The sequence below is a fragment of the Ceratotherium simum genome, chromosome 3, assembly GCF_057802395.1.
Source record: "Ceratotherium simum simum isolate JZ-2026a chromosome 3, ASM5780239v1, whole genome shotgun sequence".
Classification (NCBI taxonomy): Eukaryota; Metazoa; Chordata; class Mammalia; order Perissodactyla; family Rhinocerotidae; genus Ceratotherium; species Ceratotherium simum.
The window spans coordinates 41,574,671-41,589,264 of NC_141902.1; the positions used below are offsets into that span (position 1 = coordinate 41,574,671).

The following is a 14,594-nucleotide window of genomic DNA, read 5'->3' on the forward strand; positions in this document are numbered from 1 at the left end:
CAGAAATGTTGTAGCCCTGAAGCCGACACCAACATGCGCTTTTGGCTCTGCTGCGAAGGCAGCAGCTTCGCCTCACCATCATCCCCCTGGGCACTGCCTCATTGTCTCCCTCACCCTTGGATTTTTATCTGCCTTGTGAAGGAGCAAAGAGCCACGTGAGGCCCCAAAGGGAAGGGCGCTTGAAGCTGGGGGAGTAGAGATGGAGGTAATGGCAAAACTGAGAATCCCCTGGGATTCCCAGGGCCCCAGGTCTCAAAATATTTCTTGAGTTTCTGCTTTGTGCATATTCTAGTTAGTGTTATAGGACAGTGCTTCTCAAACTTTAATGTGAACACGAATCTCCTGGGGATTTTTTGAGAAGGAGGGTTGTAGGAGATACTGAAATATCTGAAATTGTACCTGGTTTCATGAAGTATAATAGAGGAAATACCTTATGCACATTGTAAAAATGTGTAGCTTAAAAAATTGAGTAACAATGCAAAGGTAGACTTAGAGATAATAAATACCAGAAGAATGGTCCAGATAATCCGTTCTTCAATCACCAGGTGTCTGACTCAGGAGTCCAACAGTTGCCGGTGTTAGTCAGATCTCTGGGCCAGGTCCTCAACGCCACCGATTCTCACTTTCCTTATATCTGCAAAGGGCATGATGATGGTTGTGTGATGATTAGCGGAGATGATGGATATGGCGAGACTTTGAAAATTGTAAAATGCTTACAATGGTAAGTGTCAAATGAAGCCACATGTGTTTAAGTACAAAGTTAGGCTGCTGACAGCTTAGAGGAATGGAATCAATCAAGTCTGCACAAAAGAGGGCAGGCTTCATGGAGGAGGTAGACCCGAGCTGGGTAGGATTTGGACAGATGAAGCAAAGAAGTGTAAGGTCATTCCAAGCTAGGAGGTCAACATGAACTGAGCAAAGGCATTGAGGTGAGAACCACCATGCCCTAAAAAATGGGAGGATTCATAGTGGAGAAGAGTAGGAAATAAAGTTGGATGACAAGGGGGGAGGATATCATAAAGGTAGAATTTAAATTATAATTAAAGAGCTATAATACCTTGGGTGCACCATGTACTTACTCTTGTTTTAAATGATCTGTTAATGCACTTTTCTCCGCCACCAGAGTGTAGGCTTCCGGAAGCAGGCATTGTTGAGCATCTCATAGGCCAGGCAGCTTGCTAGGAACCAAGGATGCAGAGGTGAGGCCATCACAGCAAGGCTCCTTTGAAACTTGGGTGGAGTTTGTCAGATCCAAAGCCTTGCATGTTGAGCATGTTAAACATTACTCCATAGAATCAGGATTCTGAGGGGGAGCAGGATGTTCCCATGACTTAGTGCAGAGCCTGACATGTGGCAGGAGCTTAACAAATGTTGAAATGAATAAATATAATTTCTCTCATTCCCATTTTTATACAGCTGTAATTGTGCTGTACACAGTTTTACATCTATATTTTTTCACCTAATATTGCATAATTTCCCCATTTTTATTATGTAAGCTTTATTTTCTTCCAACTTCTTTTTCAAAAAATTTCAAACCTACAGAGAGGGCTGGCCCCCTGGCGTAGTGGTTAAGTTTGGTGTGGTCCACTTCGGCAGCCCGGGTTCGCAGGTTTGGAGCATCAGCCACACTGTGGCAGAGACCCATATATAAAAAGTAGAGGGAGATTGGCACAGGTGTTAGGTCAGGGCTAATCTTCCTCAAGCAAAAAAAAAAAAACACAACACATTCAGACCTACAGAAAAGTTCAAAGAAAGTACAGCAGAAATTTGTATACCCTTCACCTAGATTCATTACTTTTAAACATTTTGCCATATTTGCTCTATCCTTTTCTCTTCTTTTCCTTAACCATTTGATGCAAGTTGCAAATATCATGACACTTCAGTTCTAAATACTTCAGCAGCCGTTTCCTAAGAATTAGGAATTCTTCTGTGGCCTGTAAGACCATTCATAATAGTATTGTCTTTTAGACAGCCTATATTAAATTTTTTCCATTTTTCCCCCCAAAATGTCTTTTATATATGTATGTTTTTTGTCCTGATTCAGGATTTAATCAAGGTTCCTGCATTGCATTTATTTAAGTTTCTTTAGTCTCTTTTAATCTTGAACATTTCCCCATTTTAATGTTACTAGTTTGTCTTTCATGACATTGATTGTTTTGAAGCGTCCAGGGCAGTTGTCATGTAGAATGTCCTACATTCTGGATTTTTCCATAGTTTCCTCATGATTAGATTCAGGTTAAACATTTTTGAAAAGACCACTATTAAGGGGATGTTGTGGACTTCCCGGTGTGTCACACTGGCAGGCCAATAGTGCACATTTGTCCCTTTATTGGTGATGCTAGGCTTGATCACTTGGTTAGGTTGGAATCTGTCAGATAGCTCCATTTTACAATGTAAAGTAAGCTGTGGTGTGCTAAGACCTTTTGACTATTTGCTTCCAACACTGTTTTACCCAGTGGTTTTAGTTTCCATTGATGATCTATGCTTGCATTTGTTATTACACTGGGGATTGCAAAATGGTGACTCTCTAATTCTGTCATTTCTTCTGCATTTATTATCTGGCATTTTTCTGTAAAGAAGATTTCCTCTTCCTCCCCTCCTCCTTCTCCTCCTCCTCCTTCTTCTTCTCTCTCTCTCTCATCTCCATGGTCTCAAAAATTCTTTTTTTTCTTTTATTCAATGTGATATAATCCATTACCACCATTATTCTTTCTCTTTTTTTTCTTTTGTGAGGAAGATCAGCCCTGAACTAACATCTGCCAATCCTCCTCTTTTTGCTGAGGAAGATTTGCCCTGGGCTAACATCCATGCCCATCTTCCTCTACTTTATATGGGACGCTGCCACAGCATGGCTTGACAAGTGGTGCGTTGGTCTGTGCCAGGGGTCAGAACCTGCGAATTCCAGGCCACTGAAGTGGAACCCTCAAACTTAACTGCTACGCCACTGGGCTGGCCCCACCATCATCATTCTTTCTGATGCTCAAATTGTCCCAAATATGGCTAATAGGAACCTTCCAAAAGGCTTCTGTGTCCTTTTGCCTTAGTCCCATCAATCTTTAAGCACTTACTTGCTTTCTCACACCAGATATTCCAGACTCAACTTGTGCTTCCCCTGCTGCAGACCTGTAATCAGTCATTTCTTGAAGAGAATCTTACTCCCTTTAGTTGGAAATGGTATTTAAAAGCTGACTTTATATTTTTTAAATGACTATTTAATATACCATCAAATGAACATAATTTAGTTCAACACTTTATTTTTGAGCATTTAGGCTATTTCCATTCTCCTCCCTTCTTAATAACTCTGTAACAGACATCTTCATGCAGATAACTTTTCCAAGTTTAGGGTTATTTTCTTTGGCAAGATTGCCCAAAGTGGAATTATTGGGGCAAAGAGTGTATATTTTTTTCCAACTCTTGACACACATTGTCCAGTTGCTCTCATGGAAGATTGAAAAGTCAACAACGACTTCTAAGTGTCAAACCCAATGATTTAGTCTCATTCCTCTTTCTCCTTTGCAGCATCTGAGTCTGCTGACCTCCTCTGTGCTTGAAACTTTCTTCTCTCAAACTCCTTACAATGACATTGTTCTGGCTCTCCTTCTTCCTCTCAAGACACATTCTCTCTTCCTCCCTTAACCTCCTAAATTTGTGGGTATTCCAAGGCCTAGCCCTTATCTCTCATTTTTTTTACTGGGTACTGAGTGGGGTGTCCTCACTTCTATTTGCCTGACTGGATGCCCAGTCCTGTCCTGAGCTCTAATCTCTTCTGGGTTTTGCCTTCTTGTAAGTCTGGTCTCTGCCTTTTGTCTCTAGCCTTGCCTTGGGCCTATCTCTTTCTACAACTTTGAGAGGACAAACATATCCTAGTATACTCAAATATGTACTCTGTTCTTGGAGATTTTAGATGTGGATGGAGCTTCATTTGGGCCGTTTTCTATTTGTCTGATATGAAAGTAACATGGTTCTGTGTTGAAAGAATACAACTAAGATGCAACAGAAAGCAAACTGGGCCAGTTCACTTATTTATGGACTCCATAAGAAACCCCTGTTCAAATATTTATGGAGAGGCTCTGTGCCTGGAACACACACATAGTGATTCAATTCTGCCTTCAGTGAACTTGAATTTTCTAACTTTAGTGGTTTGTGACTTAAGTTGGATCCCAACAATAAGATAAGGGAGAGATGGAAGTGGAGGGTCTCCAAATGCAATGCCGAGTTAAGTCCCTCCTCCCAACTCCAATCTCAGGATGCTTCCCTGCTCTTCCAACCTGAAATCAAAATAGGGCTGCTTCCCATCAGAGCCCAGGCTCCCGTTCAAAGATTTTTATGGGCATAGTAAGGAATCTCTTTCCCCTGTCTTACCAACCCAGACTGTTCCCTCCCCTCCCCATACAGGAGCCAGGGCCTGGGAAGAAAAAGGACAGGATCAGGGTGGGTGGAGATTCCCTCCCAGGATATGTACTCTTCCCTGGAAAGGGAGATTGCCTACCAGTGCAAATCCATCCCCTCAAGTCTATGGGACTTCTCCCGGTGAGGAGGAGGAAGGGGAGAGGTCGCTTGTATTATGCAAGAAGCAAGGGGGAATACATTTGCATACATAGATATATCTGTAAATGTTTGTTTATACAAGGACTGTCATGGAAAGATAGGAAACTGGCAATAATTGGTGGATGAATGAGAGGGAGACTTACTTTTCACTGGACTTGTGCACATGTATTCTCTATTTAAAAATGAACAACCCAATTATTTAAATATGCGCAAAAAGGAAAAAAAAAACCCACAAGGTCACAGGGGCGCTGTTTTGCTGGTGTAGGAGAATGATTTAGACACCGATTTTAGATTTTTGGGGGGAAGGAGGGGATTACAACTGTTTGATCTGAAGCTGTATTCAGAGCATTAAATGAGAATTACTGGAGGGGGCGATCTTAGGGGTGGCTCAATTTTCAAGGTAGAGAGATGCAGTGGCTTATTTTAAGAAATTGAGTTATGGTTTATATAAAATATTATCGACTGGAAAAAAAAAGTGTAAAAACACAAGCCCCTTGCCGTGCCATTGTTCCCACAATGCCGTGACTCGGATTCGAACCGAGGTTGCTGCGGCCACAACGCAGAGTACTAACCACTATACGATCACGGCGAGCTACCGGGGACCTGTGAGGGCGTCTTTCTGATTGTCCTCTTCAACAGTCATAGGCCTTCCCAGTCACTACGTCACCAAAGGGCCCACCTATGGGGCGGGATTCCAGCCTACGGCCGAGTCTGAGAATGCGCAGGCGCATTGTGCTCTCACCAGTTGAGATTCTCTTCTGCTTTGGTCAATTAGCCACCGAAGGTGGTGATAATGCAGTGGGTAAGGCTGGGTTCCAGGGAGTGAGGTTGGAGTTTAGGGGGGACCACCTGGGCATCCAGGGATGGGACTGGCCGGAGCTCAGAGCGTTCACAAGCTGTGTAACTCTCATTCCTAGGAAGATGCCCCTCTCCTGTGCCCGGGAGACCCTTCCAGCGACCCCGGGCCTTCAAGGGGCGCTCCTCAGGGATTCTCCTCCCTGCTGATTGCCGCAGGGGCGACCCAACGCCGCCTCTGCGGAGGATGTGGACCAGAACCGGGCTGGCCACGTAGAAGGGACTCAATGAACGCATCTCACACTGCCATTCCCATCCCCCGCAACACCCACTTCCTTGCAGCTGCTTCTACTCCACTGACAGCCCTGACTCCTTCCTCCACAGTGCTCCCGCCGAACCTGGTGCCCACCTCTGTTGTGCCCCTGGGCGGCAGCAGGGACTCGGTCCGGTTTTTCTTCTTGTTCATCAGTGCTCCTGCCCCCACTGTGCCTAGAACCAGGCGGAGTCGACAGTAGGCAGTGGACTGAGAACATGCTACTGGTTCTAACAAGTGAATCCAGAGTGACCACTCGTCTCTACAGTGTCATCTGCTCTAATCACCCCCACACCCTGCAGAGTTGCCAGAAGGATCTTACTAAACACGAATTGAATCCTTTCACTCTTCCACCTCTCACACCCATCCCCCAGACTGGAGGAATTTCGTCTACCTTTTACAGCTCATCTCACGGCCCTCCTTCAGTGTCGTTTCTTATCTCCTAATTTCTTGCATTCATTCACTCAACAGGTCCTCGAGAAGAGCCTACTACATGTCAGGCCAGGGCCTTTGTGCGTCGTAGACGTGGGGAAGAGAGATGATTTACAAAGAGGAATTACGATAGTTCCTTTTCAAGACCTCCTTTAAGCCTTTGCACACGAGATTATCCTGGCTGCTTAACAAATTACCTTTCTGCCTTTAACAGCTACTTCAAAGGCCACCTCCTCCGTGAAGCCTTCTCTTCCTATTATTTGGAGTCTGTTTCCAGGGCTGCCGTGGAAATTCATACATATGTCTATTACAGTACAGCCTTGTGAGCGCTCTGTGCTTTGTCCCCAAGAACGATAACGCGCACAGCCCCAGAGTAACCGGAAGCCTATATTCTTCGGAAATCCTATTTAGCCAGAGCTGGAGTAAACGTCGTCTCCAACTGTCACAACGGGATTGGGATCCATTTTCGGGAAAATGTTACAAACTCGAGATAAAAATGGAGGAAAGCGCTAAAAAGCAGACCCCCTGCCGTGCTATTGCTTTCGCAATGCCGTGACTCGGATTCGAACCGAGGTTGCTGCGGCCACAACGCAGAGTACTAACCACTATACGATCACGGCGAGCTACTGGGGACCCGGAGCCAAGCTTTCTCCCTTGAGCTCTTCTCTGTTAGAAGCCCCGCCCCCTTAGCGTGTCACTAACTTGTCGTTACTTGTTCCCGCCCAGCTCCAGCCTCGCCGCCCCCTGAGTGTACGCAGGCGCGCTGGTCTCCTTGCTTACTTGGTTTCAGTCCGCACTTGCCCACGGGTCAGATCCCGCTCCTCACCACCGCGCAGGCTGCACTCGGGTGGGTCGGAGCTGATTTTCCTTCTGGTAGCGTTTAAGAGACGGCCCCGTTCCCAAACAGAATCCGTTCAGATAGCGTTGAGTGCCAGGGCACGGTGTGAGAGGGACCCAGGGCCACCAATCGGGCGACCCGAGGTCTCGCATGTGTGCAGGCTACGTGAGAGTCCCAGTCGTAGGCCTGGCTTCATGGGAGTCCTTTAGTTTGCAAAGCATTTTCATGTCCTCTCTTACGGTCCGTGCGGATGACCAGCTGAGACTTCGGCCGGCGAGTCCACGACGCCCCTACTCTGCCTCCGAGGTCAGCGCAAAAGCCAGAGGGGCCTGGTAGACAATGGGCACTTTGGAAGGCTAGAGCGGCGGCGGTGTAGACTAGAAGGACAACACTAGGTGACGCGCCTCTCATGGCGTTCCGGTAGCTCGCCGTGATCGTATAGTGGTTAGTACTCTGCGTTGTGGCCGCAGCAACCTCGGTTCGAATCCGAGTCACGGCATTGTGGGAACAATGGCACGGCAAGGGCGCATTTTTACATTTGGGAAGCCACATACCTTTCCATGGTTATGTCCCGTCTTTGTTGCTGCTTGACATTAGGGCGAAATTATAGCGGGGCAAAAAGTAAACTCTGGGACTTTATCTTCTACTTCTTCATCTGCCGGTGAATCAGCCAACCTTCATCTTCCCCGTTATATGACTGTTTTATTTTAGGATGTTAGTCTGTGTGGTACTCTCTCTTTCCTCATTTGGCTCCTATCAATGGTCAGATCATGTACTGGGTTCTCTAAAAAGCCTCACACTGGCTAAAACTTCAATAGTTTGGAGTGTAAAGACTATAGAAACAATGTGCAAACATTTATTACAGGTTGGAAGAATGCAGATTAGACAATACACTGTGACAAGTGAAAAATATGATGGCACTAGAGGCGCTGGTTCTCACAGCCTCTGTGAGGGGTGCTAATGAGCAGTTTGTGGCCTCCATCTCCACAACCACCTGGGTTAAACAGTATTTTCTCCTTGCGGGTTTTTCCCTAATCTACCTAAGGTTTAAAGCAAATTTTATTTGTTAGTTTGTTTTATGAGCACTTAAAAAATCCAAACTCAACAAATTTAGGTCTGCCATTTGGCATTAGGCAAAATGGAAGTAATTTTGGAAGTAATTTTGGATTTGGCTCTCTGGTGGCTGGCAGCGGCTGTATCACTGTCAAGGAGGGAATGAGATAGGACTTAGCGAGGAATGAGCCTCTCCAGCTTCTCCCAGGGGACCTGAGGGGGTGGCAAAGCAAGTCAGGAAGCATTCTTGGGAGAGATGGACATTGCCATGGGGCTGTGCCTCCCTTTACTGACAATCTGTCTGCAAAGACTTACCGGACAGCGTGTAAAAGCAAGATACTGTTGAGGGCTGTAATTTTCCTGGGTCTCCCACTCCCAGTTCCCTAAATTTGATGAGTTTGAAGCTACACAACAGGACAGCTTAGACCATGAGAGAATAGAATGGGGGCTGGTGAGCCTAAGAACTTGCCAGACTTTGGATGATTGATTTATGGGTTATATGTATAGAAAATCAACATCACCAGCAAAAAAAGAACCAGCCAACAGGAACGTGACAACTTCTATTCCTTTGACCACTTACCAAATAACTGCATTGAAGGTTTTTAAATCTGCAGGCTAGAATAAGGTGTCAGGGTGGGAAGCAAAGAAAGGCTCTGGCTTTTTCCCTGATGGCCCTGCCTCCATCCCCCCACTCCTCTCCTGCAGGTGCTTTGGTGCTGGGCAATGAGCTGCTCCCAGAATCTGGGGAGAAAGTCGGGAGTAGTCACTCTCTAGGAGTATTACAAGTAAAAACAGTCAACCAAGAAAATAAAAACCACAAACATACACCATCTGAGGTAACCCACTCAGCCATTCACGTCCATCCAAGGCAGCTGAAGTGTATTCTGAGGGCGGGAATGCCCTAAAGAAAGAGAAAAGTTCCCAGTTGCAGGAAGAGTAACAGAGAGGAAGGTGCTCTTCTGCACTCTGACTGCTGACCCTCTTGGCAGGTATACAATTATTCTGGAGATGGGTGCATCCAGCTAGTGAAATTTGATACTATCCTCTTCCGAGGTTACTCATTTGATTCCCCTTGCTCTGATTTAAGGCCCACAAAACAGACTTTTGATCATTATTTGACTGCCCATGTAGATGTTCCTGCAGGGAAAAACATTGCTCTGAACAAGCCTCTGATTAGTTGGCGTTTATTCTTCTTACTGTTGGTATTTTGGTTTAGACTCTTAGGAGTCTGGTTGGTATGATTCATTTCCCTTCAGTCGGCTTATCTCTGGGTGCACTGGAAAAATGGAGCTTCTGGGCTGGCTAAGCTGAGCTAGAGACCCTGGCCTGGAACGACCTCACCAAGACTGCTGCTCTGGGACACCCTCTCTGAGCAGTCAGCACCCTCCTCCTTTGACCTCTTCTTTTAAACCCAAGTTTCGTAGCTGGTGATTCTGGGAATGTGGTCCTTTCCCCACCCCTTCCAGCTTGAGGCCTGAGCTCTTCTCTAGGTCTCAGCACCAGCAAAAAAGGCAGGCAGACCTTCAAGGGGCAAACCTGGAAGGGAACAGCTGTAATTTATAAGCTTCGGAGTGTTTGCTTAAACAATCAGTCCCATGGCTTCCTGGCCACACCTAGTGCATCTGGGAGCTATTGCTGCTGCAGCTGCCAGCCACCACAAGGGTGCAGTACAGACTGGACCAGCGTTGTTGGTATCACCTGGAAGCTGGTTCAAAATCAGAATCTTGGTCCACAACCCAGAACTACTGGATCAGAATCTTCATTTTAACAAGATCCTCCCCAGATGATTCATCTGCACCTTCAAGTTTGAGAAGTGCTGCTCTCATCTAGAGGAACTACTCTCTCATCAAAGAGATCCCTTCGTTGTTCACCTTGTGAGTACTTGGGGTTCCTAGAAGGGACCAGCCCATGCCTACTGGGCCTCACCGATGGGGGTGGCATTGAGGTTGTGAGGAAGAGAAGAGAGAGATTGGGAGGGAGTCACAGCAGGACCCATGTTTGGGGGCATCTAAGGAGGAGGCAGCAGCCTGGACTTCCACTAGGAGGTGGTGCACCCCAGGAAGTGGATGTGGAATGGTGAGGCTGGATAAGACTCAATCTAGAAGACACCACTTTGGACTTAACCCCTCTAACATGGAGCCCATTCCTTAGGGATTCTCTGGATGTTCAGGACTCAAGTTCCATTCATTCATTCATTCATCATTCAAAATAGCATCTTTTAGCTCTTAAAGTACAGTACATCATAGGGAGCTACAAAGCTGTATACAGATACTTCTTGCCCAAAGTAGTTTATTTTCCAGCTGGAAGAAAATACTAACCCACAGGCAGCATAAGAAAACAGCACAAGAAATACTGTAGGTGGAAGAGGCATTTCTTGCTGCAGTGGAAGGAAGCTCTCCGAGGAAGAGCTGACATAAACTTTCAGCAGAATTGTAAAATAATTGAAATTTGTTTTCAGCACTTCCAGCCCCCTCATTCTGATACTCCTCCAGCTCTTTGTGTTGTCCTTATCTCATTCATTCTCATTCATTCAATTAACAATATTTATTGAGGGCCTACTATGTGACAGGCACTGATCAAGGTTCTAGGGCTATAGTAATGAATAAGACAGATGTGTTGTTCTTATAGACCTATATTCTAGTGAAGGAATAAGAAAGGAAAGTTAAACAAAAAATAAAGAAAAGAATTTGAGCCAACGGAAAATAATATGATACAGTGTCCTCCTGTTTCCTGCGTATTGCCCACCCTTCTACCCCCTCAGCTCCTTTGTCTGTACAAAGCATGATGACTCATAAGAGTTAAGTGTTGCCTTTTAACAGGGATCAAAGTTTTACACTAAAGAGATAAAGTAACCCAGAGTGGCCCCTAAGTGACGTAAAGGGCCTTCAGATCTGAGGCAGTCTTGTGTGGGCAGGGTGAGGAGGATTCTGTAGTGACCTGCATAGACCCAGAACATAATCCAGTACACCCAGGTGGATGCTGAGGGCCTATGAGCAGGGCCAGATGACCCCACAGGTGGGTCAAGAAATTGCCAAGGACACCAGGAAAACAAAGCATCCATCCAAAATAAAAAGAAAAAGTTTTGAAAGAATAAAAAGCACTGAAGTGATAATTTCAGATGGGAAAAACAAAAAACCCAGAACTTTGTTGGGAAATAATAAACTATAAAATAAGTATTTAAAAATTTTTCCATTACATGTGAGACTTCATGATCTTTTCAGTGCTTAAAACCTTGGGAAGTTTAATCCAGCCCTGCTGATGCCCTAAATTAGGCCCATGGATCAAAGATGCAACCCCTAGGGAAAGAAAGCGGGGGGGGGGGGGACCCTGAACTGATTGATTGCATTTCTGTCACCCAGTAGAACATATTCAAAGAGAAAATAAATGCAGTAAGAAAAAGAAGTAAAGTTGCATTTCTTGCATTCTTGAGTTTCTCAACTGAGATGTATACCTAATACATATGCTAAGTGACTAGCACAGAGGTGCTCAATATGCATTAATTGGGTCTTATTTCCAGGTACTTTTCTCCACACTCAAGAAAGAAAACCATGGTGAGATCCTGCAGGACTATTTTGTCGTGAGGCCTAAAACTTATTCCTGAGTCAGGAAGAATGCAGGAGCCACCTCTCATAAGCAAAGGTCTAAGTCAGTGGTTTCCAAACATTATTTTAGAACTGATAAACAGGGATGAATTTTTCATCATGGAATGAGAAAAAGGAAGGTCAATGTAGTAAGCTTTTAAAAATGCTAAATGTATTTAATTCAAAGGACTGCCCTCTTGGCTGAGGTTATGTCCTTCCTACTTTTGAGATGTTAAAGCAACTTTTCTTTTATAAAGTGATAGAGAAAGTAGGTGATAATTTTTAAAAATGTCTTTTCTTGGAAAAATTTAAAATTGTCAATTCTATGTTGATCTCCAAAATTATTTTTGAAATTTTACTGATCAGTGAAATCTAAAAGTATAAAGCTCACTTTAGAGCCCAGAGAGCAAAGCATCAGGCTGAGAAGAAATGGTCTTCAGTGAGTAGGGGGTCTGCAGAGGGATGTTCTGAGGGAGAAGTGTCCCTGTTCTGTCAGGATATGGTGCAGGCTGATACTCATCTACCTACCAAACAAACAGTAATCCCTAGTATGATCTGTGCTAGGCCTTGGAGATATAAATTCAAATAAGATCTATTCTTACTCTGAGACCATCTCAGTTCAGGGTTAATCAGATGAGTGAAGAAATAGCTACAACTAAAGTAGAAATATATATAAAGTGTATTGGTGCTTAGATCATTCATTCCACCAGGATGTGACATTTGAGCTGAGTTCCAAGGCGTGCATAGTAATTTTCATGGCAGAGAATGGGAAAGGGTATTCTAGGCAGAGAAAGGCAGAAACAAAGGCAAGGAAGCATGAACATACAGGTAGCATAAGATGTGAGATACGGAGGGAGAGTGGATGGAGAGTGAGAGTGGAGCCAAATTGTGATGAATCTCTTGCCAGTTATTGAGTCAGGCTTTTTCCCTGGAGGCTGGTGGTTCTTGACATTTTGTGGTAACTTATTGCTTCCAGAATCCATTGAAAGTCATAGGCTTGTTCTCCAAAATAATGCACCTATGACAAAATGTCAGGAATTCACAGATTTCCTGGAGGCCATCCATAAGCTTTGTTATAGGCTTTGGGGGACCAGTTAAGTCTCCATTTTTAAGCAGAGGAGGGACATAATCAAATCTATGTTTAAGAAAAGTGTGATGTAAATGGGTAACTATTGACAAAAGTCTTAATTCAAAGGAGAGACAGAAGAGAATTTCTGCCCCCTGGTCTGGTTGTTGAGGTTGGGGCTTCGGGACTAATCTGGGGGTGGAGGAGGGACTCTTCCTTCATAATTTTATTTATTTATTTTTTCCCCCAAAGCCCCAGTAGATAGTTGTATGTCATAGCTGCACATCCTTCTAGTTGCTGTATGTGGGACGCGGCCTCAGCATGGCCAGACAAGTGGTGCGCCGGTGTGCGCCCGGGATCCGAACCCAGGCCGCCAGCAGCGGAGCGTGCACACTTAACTGCCAAGCCACGGGGCCGGCCTGGGGACTCTTCCTTCAAATCACACCCACAGGTGTTTCTTCTTTAGCTCAGAGGTAGAGGAAATGGACATGTTGGATGAAGGGAATGGATGTGAGGCTCGAGAAGAAGCTTTAATATCAAGAGTGAAAGGAGTCACAGTAGTCAAAATACTATGAAAACAGATGTATCCATGTTACCCTAATATCATTGTTAGTATTGAGAAGCTGACATGATGACAGAATATGCAAATTTCGAATGTAATTTTAAGCTAAAAGAAGGAGACACATGCAAAAATTGCAACAAACTGACTTGACTTTTTACTTTTCCCAACTTGCTCCTACATTTCAGAGTCAAAATACTTTTGTGTCATGACTACTCTTTGGTTCACTGGCCTCATCCTGAGTCTAAATGACTTCCTTTTATACCATATCATCAAAGCTGCTAAGAACTCCTTTCCCCCTTAATTCTCTTTAGATCAAATGCTCTGAGAGAACTTGCAGTGGTTTTAAAATATGTTCACAAAGTCTTTGATACGCCTCCCTTCCAGAAGTAGAGCTTAATTTCCCTCCCTGGAGTGAGGGTTGAACTTAGTGACTTCTTCAAATGAATAGAATAAAGTAGAAATAATGGTATGTCACTTCTGAGATGAGGTGATAAGTGCATTGTGGCTTTCTCTTTGCTCTCTCTCTTGGTTCACTAGCTCCAGAGGAAGCCAGCCACCATCTCATCAGGACACTCAGGTAACCCCTGGAGAGACCCATGAGGTGAAGAACAGGTCTCCTGCCAACCAGTCATCAAAGAATTGAGATCTTTGGCCGATAGCTATATGAGTGAGCCATCTTGGAAGCAGATTCTCTAGCCTCAGTCAAACCTTCAGGTGACTGCAGCCCTGGCTGACATCTTGACTGCAATTTCATGAGAAACTCTGAACCAAAACCTCTCAGCTAAGTTGCTTCAAATTCCTGAATTAAGAAACTGTGAGATAACATTTGTCATTTTAAGCTGCTAAATTTTCAGGTAATTTGTTACACTGTAATAGGTCATTAATACAGATTTTGTTACCTAAAAGTGGGGCAGTGCCAAAACAAAAACCTAAAATGTGAAAGTGGCTTTGAAACTGAGCAGACACTGGACGAACTTTGAGGAGAGTGTTAGTGCAAGTCTGGTAGCCTTGACGAAGCTGCCTCTCTTCTGTTCTCCAAATTTTATAAAATACCTCTCATTTGTGGAATCTAACATGGAAAATGGTTGTCAGGGGATTCTAAGAAATATTTTCCAGGGCCAGCCCCGTGGCTTAGCGGTTAAGTGCACGTGCTCCGTTGCTGGCGGTCCAGGTTCCGATCCCAGATGTGCTGCGACGCACCACTTGTCAGGCCACACTGTGGCGGCCTCCCATGTAAGGTGGAGGAAGATGGGCACAGATGTTAGCCCAGGGCCAGTCTTCCTCAGTAAAAAGAGAAGGATTGGCATGGATGTTAGCTCAGGGCTGATCTTCCGCGCAAAAGGAAAAAAAACAAAGTCAAGTTTCTGAAAGATGTTTTTTTAATGGTCAAAATTGCACAGACTAAA

At 44.7% G+C, this 14,594-nt stretch overlaps 3 non-coding genes across 3 annotated transcripts; 1 reads left to right on the top strand and 2 right to left on the bottom strand.

Annotated features, from left to right (window-relative positions):
- Positions 1–5,065: 5,065 nt before the first annotated feature.
- Positions 5,066–5,137, bottom strand: TRNAH-GUG (transfer RNA histidin (anticodon GUG)). Its single transcript has one exon. It is a non-coding gene; the product is annotated as a tRNA-His (tRNA).
- Positions 5,138–6,636: 1,499 nt separating this feature from the next.
- On the bottom strand, positions 6,637–6,708 carry TRNAH-GUG (transfer RNA histidin (anticodon GUG)). The gene has a single exon. It is a non-coding gene; the product is annotated as a tRNA-His (tRNA).
- A 645-nt stretch (positions 6,709–7,353) lies between these two features.
- Positions 7,354–7,425, top strand: TRNAH-GUG (transfer RNA histidin (anticodon GUG)). The gene has a single exon. It is a non-coding gene; the product is annotated as a tRNA-His (tRNA).
- Positions 7,426–14,594: the final 7,169 nt, after the last annotated feature.